Source organism: Nuphar pumila, chromosome 16, assembly GCF_984573655.1.
Source record: "Nuphar pumila chromosome 16, dmNupPumi1.hap1.1, whole genome shotgun sequence".
Classification (NCBI taxonomy): Eukaryota; Viridiplantae; Streptophyta; class Magnoliopsida; order Nymphaeales; family Nymphaeaceae; genus Nuphar; species Nuphar pumila.
In genome coordinates, this window is record NC_143264.1 from 25878260 (window position 1) to 25887585 (window position 9326).

The following is a 9326-nucleotide window of genomic DNA, read 5'->3' on the forward strand; positions in this document are numbered from 1 at the left end:
GGCGCCTCAATTGCGCTTCTCTCAAAGATCACCCTCTTTTCCCTCAGTTTTCTAAGATCAAGAAAGGGTTTGATCTTCTGATGAAGCATGGTCGGCCCTTCAGAGGCCTTGGTAAGAATGAAGATGGCATCCTGGAGTCAATCATCCATGCTCGGCATATCACTGGTACAAGTTTGGGTTTTATGGGTCAGTCATCCGGCAAGCACACTACCTTCATTAGAGAAGCAGAATGAAGACAATGTCTTTGTTTTCTATTTTCTTTTTTCTGTTCTTCTGTCATCTTGTAGGGACAATTTAGTCCTAGTTTTTTCTTTCTTTCAATCATCTGTAAATATCAAAGTTACTATGAATTTTTGATCTTCTCTTCACATCTTGGCATATATGATTCTCATATATGATTCTTTGCTTACATTTTTGTCTATGTCATCATTTTTTGTTTCTATACAAAAGGCTATTTTGAATTTCTCACTTTCCCTCAAAAACCTTCTTTGCGTTTTTCAGAATTGCCAAATTATGGCTCCTAAATTCCTCAAAAGGCTCGTTATCAATCCCATTTTTTCTCAAAATAATTCAAAACTGGCCAGAGTCTGCAAGTCAAAGGCAAGGGCAGGGGTCAGCAAGATGGCAGAATAGATTGAAGAGCTAACCGAGTTTGATTTAGCGATTCAAGAGTTGCCAGAATTTGTCAGTATTCAAAAGCAGGATGAACCATCATCGTTGGTTCAGGATCCGACAGAGATGTCAATATTGGTTCAAAAGACGATCCGAAAATCCTCAAGATTGGCTCCAGCTTAAGTCCAGATGAGAAGGAAAGGCTCATCCGTTTTCTCAAGCAACATTAAGAAATCTTCGCTTGAACTTATGAGGATATGTCAGGCTTGGATCCCAAGCTGGTCGAGCATCGTCTTATGTTGAAGCCAGATTTCAGACCAATCAAGCAGAAATTAAGGAAAATGGATCCTCGAGTAGCACCACATGTTAAAGAAGGACTTAAGGAGTTGTTAAAAGCAAGTTTCATCTGGATTATTGATTACCCAAACTAGTTGGCGAACATCGTGGTAGTTCCCAAAAAGAATGGCAAAGTCTAAATCTGCATTGATTTCAGAGATCTAAATAAGGCTACCCCAAAAGATGATTACACACTCCCCAATATCGATCTTTTGATCAACAGCACGGTGGGTCACGTCATGTTTTCCTTTATGGATGGATACTCAGGCTACAACTAAATCAAATTGGCCGCCCATGACCAATCAAAAACTTCTTTTACCATGTCTTGGGGTACCTTTTGCTACACAGTCATGCCGTTTGGGCTCAAGAATGCTGGGGCAACCTATTAGAGAACAATGTTAGTTATTTTTCATGACCAGATGCATAAGAACATGGATACCTATATGGTGACATCCTGGTCAAGTCCAAAGAAGGAGATGATCATCTTGATGCTCTCGGCCAAGTCTTCGAAAGACTCATTCTTTATAAGCTGAGACTCAATCCATAGAAGTGTGTCTTCTGAGTAGAGTCAGGCAAACTGCTTGGCTTTATAATCAATAAGAAAGGAATAGAGGTGGATCTAGCTAAGGCAAAAGCAATCATTGATATGCCTCCTCCTACCAATCTCAGAGAGCTGAGGAGCCTTCAAGGGCGCATTCAGTCGATTCGGCGTTTCATCTCTAATTTGGCCATGAGATGCGAGCATTCACTTATTAAGAAAGGAAGTAAAATTTGAATGGGGATCAGAATGTCAGCTTTCATTTGAGCGCATTAAACAGTATCTCCTCAATCCACCCATTCTAAAGCCACCAGAATTAAGAAAATCACTTCTCTTGTATATTTCCGTCAACTAGAATGCTTGTGGTGGATTTCTTACACAGTATGAGAAAGGCAGCCGGATAGAGCACGACATCTACTACGTGAGCAAGACTTTCATCGACTATGAAAAGGGATATTCTTAGATGGAAAAGACATGTCTAGCCTTAGTATGGATGTGTCAGAAGCTGAGACATTATTTGTTGGCCTCATAAATCAAAATTTTATCAAGGCTCAATCCTCTCAAGTACATCCTTGAGCAGCTTTTCCTTACTGGATTGAATGTGAAATGGCAAGTCCTCCTGATGCAGTACGGCTTAGAGTATGTATCTCAGAAGTCAGTCAAAGGTCAGTCTATCACAGATCAGTTGGCAGATTTCTCATTGACAGAAGAGATCAAGGCAGAAGATGATTTTTCCGATGATTGCATCTGCAATGTTCAAGAATCCCCAGTTTAGACTTTATTCTTCGACGGAGCTAGGAATATATCTGGTATAAGGATTGGGATCTTGTTGATCACTCCCGAAAAGGAGATGATCCCTTATTCCCTTAAGCTCAGCTTTCAGTGTACTCACAACATGGCCGAGTATGAAGCTTTAATATAAGGCCTCAAGATTTTGCACGACTTCAATGTCAAGAGAGTGTATGCCTTCGGTGATTCATTGTTTGTGGTCAGCCAGGTTAATGCTGAATGTCAAGTCAAGAATTCAAAATTATTCTCTTATCAGAAGATTGCCTTAGCTCTCATGGGCAACTTCAAAGAATTTCAGCTCAATCATGTCAAGAGAGAATACAACCATATAGCTGATGGTTTGGCCTGCCTAAGATCCATTGTCTTTCAAAGACACTAAATCCTGTCGTTCCTTCGAGATTGGCAGACTTGATCAACCTGCCTTCCTTTCAGCTGAACAAGTAAACTAAGCCACTCAGAAAGAGAAGCCTTGGTATCAAGACATTAAAGATTTTATTGAAATCGGTGAATTTTTGTGGGAGATGCTAAAAAGGGAGCAACATGCGATCCAACGCATGTCAGCCTGCTTTTTCATCCTTGCCAATACTCTCTACCGTCGTGGGTTCAGTTTTGAGTACGCCAGATGCTTAGATAGAGACAAAGCGATGGAGGTTGTCCAAGAAGCACACGAGGAAATTTGTGGTGGCCACATCGACTACCAAACACTCGTCAAGCAGACCATCCGGGCAGGATATTACTGGAAAACCATATAGCAGGATGGCCATCGTTTTGTGAGGAAGTACATCAAATGTCAAATGCATGCACCCTCTATTCATGCGACAGCCACATACTTGCAATCTGTGGTTTCTCCTTGACTTTTTTCAATATGGGCCTTCGACGTGGTGGGTCCAACCACTCCTTCTGCTTCTAATGGACACAAATATTTTCTCGCGGCTAAAGAATACTTCACCAAGTGGGTCGAGATTTTAACTCTGCGAACAGTAGAAGGCCACCATGTGGTTTCTTTTATTCATAAGAACCTTTTTTGTCGTTTCATCATGCTGCATGATATTGTGTCAGATAATGGCAGGCACTTTCAAAATGAGCGGATGAAGACTTTATGTTTGAACTTTAGGATTCATCATCATTTCTCAGCTCTGTATTATCCTCAAGGGAATGGCCAGGCAGAGGCCACCAACAAGATTTTGATCCACATTTTAAAAAGAACTGTGGAAACAGACCGTGATTGGCATGAGAAGATGCATGATGCACTTTGGGCATACCAAACCACCATTCAGACTCCAACCAATGTTATGCCTTCAGAGCTTTTCTATGGGACCAAGGTGGTATTACCTCTCCACGTTCAGAAGCTTGCATTCAAATTTGCATCACTCATCGGGCTCCCGCTTGATCAGTATCAGCAGTAGAAATTGTTACAGCTAGATCTGTTAAACAAGAAGAGACTCAAGGCAGCAGAGCATGCTCAAGCTTATCGTCAAAGGATAGCTAGATACTATGCCAAATCAGTCATTGAGAGAAATTCTGAGTTAACGATCTGGTGCTCAGATCGACAACTCATCTCAAGCATTGACCACGGGGCAAGTGGTCACCCAATTCGGAAGGCCCTTATGTGGTTAAGGAAGCATTGCCCCATAATTTGTATTGTCTGATCAACGTAGATGGGGTAGAACTGCCAGATCCTATCAATGCTCTGCACTTGAAGAGATTTTATACTTAAAATGTTCATTCTAGCCTTTTGTACTCTTCAAAGAGCCTCTTTAATAAAACAATGATCTTCTGTCATTCTCAAATTCTTCTTCATAATACTGGGGTATTTTTATTCTATATACATTTGTCTTCCTTTCATCATATGCAGGCAGGATCAGACAAAACTGTGCTTCCTAAAATCTTATCGATTTTCAGGTAATCTTGTTATCTTTATTAGTTTCATCCATTTGTATTCATTTTTTTCAATTTGATCAAATTTTCATCAATTTACTATCAAGTTTATCAAATTTTTCATCAATTTTATTAAGTTTTATCAAATCCTTATTTTCATACACTTTCAGGTTAAGGGATAAACATGATGCCTCTTTCTAATGAGGTATTCATTTTTTTTCTTTTACCCTTTTAGGTTAAGGATAAACCTGATGCCTCTTTCCAATGAGGTATTCCTTTTTTTTTACCCTTTCAGGTTAAGGGATAAACCTGATGCCTCTTTTTAATGAGGTACTCCTTTGTTCTTTCTATTCCCTTTCAGGTTAAGGGATAAACCTGAACCTCGTCCAGCGAGGTCCTTCTTCCTTCAGGATGAGGGATAATCCTGAAGTCTTTCATCATCAGTTTTTCATCGAAATTCTACCAATTTCTCACCAATCTTTTTCAATTTTTATTGTCAATTTTATCAATTTTATTGATTCTTTTCTTTTTTATCAATTCCTTTTATCCTTTATCAATCTCTATCAATTTTATTAAATTTTGTCAATTTTATTCTATTCTTCCTCAGGATAAAGGATAATCCTGAAACCATCATAAATGAATTCAAAATCTTAGTTCATCTTGGGTCAAGAATCTTGAATAAATCTCTCATCTTCTTCATGATCGTCAAAATTTATTCATATCTTTTGTCAATCCTTGCAGAATCCGACTTCCAAGTTAAAATTATTTCCTTCCCATCTGAGTTCTGACTCAGGGTTTTGTTTTTATTTTATTCATCTTTTTTTTAAGATCCAGGTTCCGACTCGGATTTTTCCTTTTTATATTTCATTTAAAGTTCTGAGTTCCAACTTGGACTTCCTATTGGATTCAACGCTTGTGTTGGAACCGATCATTCCTTTGAAGATTCGAGTTTTCAATATCGGGTTTTCCATTTTACCTTTATTTTTAAAGATCTGGGTTTCAACTCGGGTTTTTCCTTTTTATATTCCGTTTGAAGTTTTGAGTTTCCACTCAGACTTCCTATTGGATTCAACGCTCGTGATGGAACCAATCGTTCTTTTGAAGATTCGAGTTTTCAAACTCGGGTTTTCCATTTTACCTTTATTTTTAAAGATTTGGGTTCTGACTCGGGTTTTTCCTTTTTATATTTTGTTTGAAGTTCTAAGTTCCGACTTGGACTTCCTATTGGATTTAACGCTCGTGTTGGAACCAATCGTTCTTTTGAAGATTCGAGCTTTCAAACTTGGGTTTTCCATTTTATCTTTATTTTAAAGATCCGGGTTCCGACTCGGGTTTTTCCTTTTTTATATTTTGTTTGAAGTTCCGAGTTCCAACTCAGACTTTCTATTGGATTCAACGCTCGTGTTGGAGCCAATCATTGCTTTGAAAATTCAAGTTTTCAAAACTCGGGTTATTCATTTTATCTTTGTTTTAAAGATCCAGGTTCTGACTCAGGTTTTTTCTTTTTATATTTTCGTTTGAAGATCCGGGTTCTGACTTGGGTCCCCCCCTCCCTTTATCTTCCATTTCTGCGATTTTGAGTTCTGACTCGGATTTTCCCTTTGATCCAATGCTCGTATTGGACCAAAGTGTTCCTTTGAAAAATCAAGTTCTAGACTCGGATTTTCATTCTCCTTCAAGATAAGGGTTAATCCTGAAATACCGGCAATCATTCCCACTCTGATTTCCAAATATCTTGAGAATGTCGGTCTCCACTTCAAAACCCAGTGCTCGTACTGGTGCGTTTTCAAAAGCCCAGTGCTCGTACTGGTGCATTTTCAAAATCATGTGCTCGTACTGATGCATTTTTTAAAATCCAGTGCTCATACTGATGTATTTTCAAAACTCAATGCTCGTACTGGTGCATTTTCAAAATCTAGTGCTCGTACTGGTGCATTTTCAAAACTCAGTGCTCGTACGGGTGCGTTTTCAAAAGCCCAATGCTCGTACTGATGCATTTTCAAAATCCATTGCTCGTACTGGTGCATTTTCAAAACCTAGCGCTCGTACTGGTGCATTTTCAAAATCCAGTGCTCGTACTGGTGCATTTTCAAAACCCAGTGCTCGTACTGGTGCATTTTCAAAAGCCCAGTGCTCGTACTGGTGCATTTTCAAAATCTAGTGCTTGTACTGGTGCATTTTCAAAATCCAGTGCTCGTATTGGTGTATTTTCAAAATCTAGTGCTCGTATTGGTCTATTTTCAAAAGCCTAGTGCTCGTACTAGAGCGTTTTCAAAATCTAGTGCTCGTACTGGTACATCTAGCGCTCGTGCTAGTGTCTGGCTGACGGATCAGTTAGCCCCCGTCCCCCCAGGTTCAGTCTTTGCACTAATCTCTCATCAACAATTCAAGCTCTAAATCTCAATTCCAACCTTCGGATTACCATTTTGTCAAAAATCAATCTTTTTCTCTTGCAAAGGACCCTCTTTCAGGGGGAGTTCGAGGGAGCTTGTTCCTTTCACATGCAACCAACTTTTTGTTCGCAAGAACTCTTTTCCACGAAGAGTTTGAAGGGACGCATTTCTTTGCGAACTGTTTGCAAAACAACAAACCCAATTTTTACACAAAGGAACCTTTTTCTAAGGAAAGCTTTGACGGAAGTCCGTTTCCTTTTGTGGCCCTCAATTTTCTCATCTTTGGCCAACCCCTTCACAGAGGACCCTCTTCTAGGGAGAGTGTGATGGACTCGTTCCTCTGTGATACTTTTCCAACCTTATTTTCGGTCGTCTTTCCATAAGAGAAGCCTAGGGATAGGGAGTTTTGATGAAAACTTAATTTCTCTTCAAAAGTTTCGTTTTGTAAACACCTCCTCTTCGGGGAAGAGAGGAGTATTTTCTACTTCCCATTCAGGTAAGAGCTAAGCCTGAGTCTCTCCTTTAAAAGAAAAAGAGAGGAGAATTTTGTCAGGAATGTGTCAATTTGATGTCAAGCAATTGCTTTCACCAAGAATTTCTAGAATATTTTGCCAATTTGCTATCAAAAACCATTGTTGATCTCAAAAGCTTTTATTGCACAAAGAATTACCTCAAACTACATTAAATATTATTTTCAAAAGGACATGACTTTGCAAATAAAGAATAGAATTCAAGTTTTTTATGTTGGTCAACCAAGAGGATGAAGAAAAATCTTCGATATGACCGGCAAAAGAAAATTCAATGATATTGAAAAGTCATAAGTGAATTGATATTGATCATAGCTATGACACATTCTTAAAGATCATTCTTTTGGCAGTAAGACAGTGGAAATATCCTGGGCAATAAAAGAACTTACCCAATCCATATCTCCTCAGTCATTTAAGCTGCAAATCAAATATCTGCAAAAGGGATCTCTCAATTGTCATCAAGATGAAGACGAATATGTGAGCTAGACCCCCGGGGCCAAAGAAGATTTGGATCTTCTCTGAGATGAAGGAGTTTATGACGGATCCTTCTAGGGAAAGTTCAGATCACTGTCAAGATGAAGGCGACTACGATGAACCTCCCAGCAAACCCTAAAAGATATTTGATTTCTGCTATCATCTAGAGATTTTTTTTTTTGACCAATGAACAATATCATCAGTATAATTCCTGAAAAAAAGAAGGATCGGAGCATCTCCAAGATGAAGAAGTTTGTAACGTACCCTTCTCAAAAATAGAAGAAAAAGTCAGGACATCTTCAAAATGAAGGATGATGTAATAAGCTTCTCCCAGAAACCCAAGAAAGTTCCATGACTCAAAAAAGTGCAAAAAGATCATCATGGGAAAAGCCTCAGGATATCAAACTGCCAAAACTTCCAGGAATCATCTTTTTCTATGTAAAATTCTTCTATCAATATCTTTTCATTCAATTGCTTTTATGAAAGCTAAGAATACTTCATCTCTTTTCATATCAAGGAAATTGATATCTTCCTTAAAGAAACTCAACAGCAACAAATTTGAATTTGATTCTTGATTCTACGGAGTTAACCCAATTGGAGTTAATACTTTAGGTAGAAAGAGACAATGTTTTCACACATATATGCACATTCAATCATTCTGAATCAACTACAATTTTTGGCATTTTATTGACAATATTTTCTAGTTATCCCAACGTGAAGCAAGAACTTGATGTTTGTTTTGACATATCTTGACATTGTCCCTCTTTAGGACTGAAAAGTCTCTCCCTTCTGTTGGATCTGAGCCTCTTGAATCTGCACGCTTTCTTGTGTTCCCCACTGTCTCGCGATAGACAGTTCTCGCTCAAGATAAGGGTTAAACCTAAACTTTCTGCAAGAGGTCTTCTATTTCTAAAAGTTGATTTAGTCTCAGCAATGAGGCACCCAAGAACATCCTTTTTCCAATCTTTAGAGAACCCCATTTTCCTCCTTTTGCAAACCCCTCTTGGACTTGTCGTGCAAAGTCTAGAGGTCCCATCACAGTTACCTCTCTCTTCGAGGTATCACCCACTCAGGTTAAGAATCAAACCTGAACTTTCTATAAGAGGACTTCTGTTTTTAAAAGCTTATTTAGTCTCAGCAATGAGGCGTCCAAGAACGTCCCTTTTCCAAGCTTTAGGGAACCCCATTTTTCTTCTTTCGCAAACCCCTTACGGATTTGTTCGTCCAAACTCTGAAGGTCCCATCCTGGTTTCTTCGTTCGAGGATTTTGTATGGTCGTCCCTTTTAGGACAAGGGTTAAGCCTGAACCTCACTCCTTGAGGTATCGTCCCTTTCAGGTTAAGGGTTAAGTTTGAACCTCGCTCCACGAGGTATCTTCCATTTAGGTTTGGGTTAAACCTGAGTCTCGTTCCGACGAGGTAGTTCTCTTAGTCCTATCATGGTTTTCCCCGTCATGGAATCCATGCTCTTCATATCCATCCAGAAAAGGATCATACTTGAGCTTCATCTCACGAAGCATTTTTCTCAAAAATGTCCCATCAAGGTCATCATGTATTTCTTTCCTCATTCAAATCATCTTGATGTATCTTTGTCCCATCCAGGTTAAGGGCTAAGCCTGAGTCATTCCAAAAAACTGATCTTGTCTCGCCCATGAGACTTGATCAAAATTCTGATTCCTCACCATTCTGGGATCTTCGCCTAAAGTCCCATCATGATTTCCTCATTTCTATTATTTAGTTATATCATTTTTGAGGATTTCGCCTCCCCAAAGTCATTCAG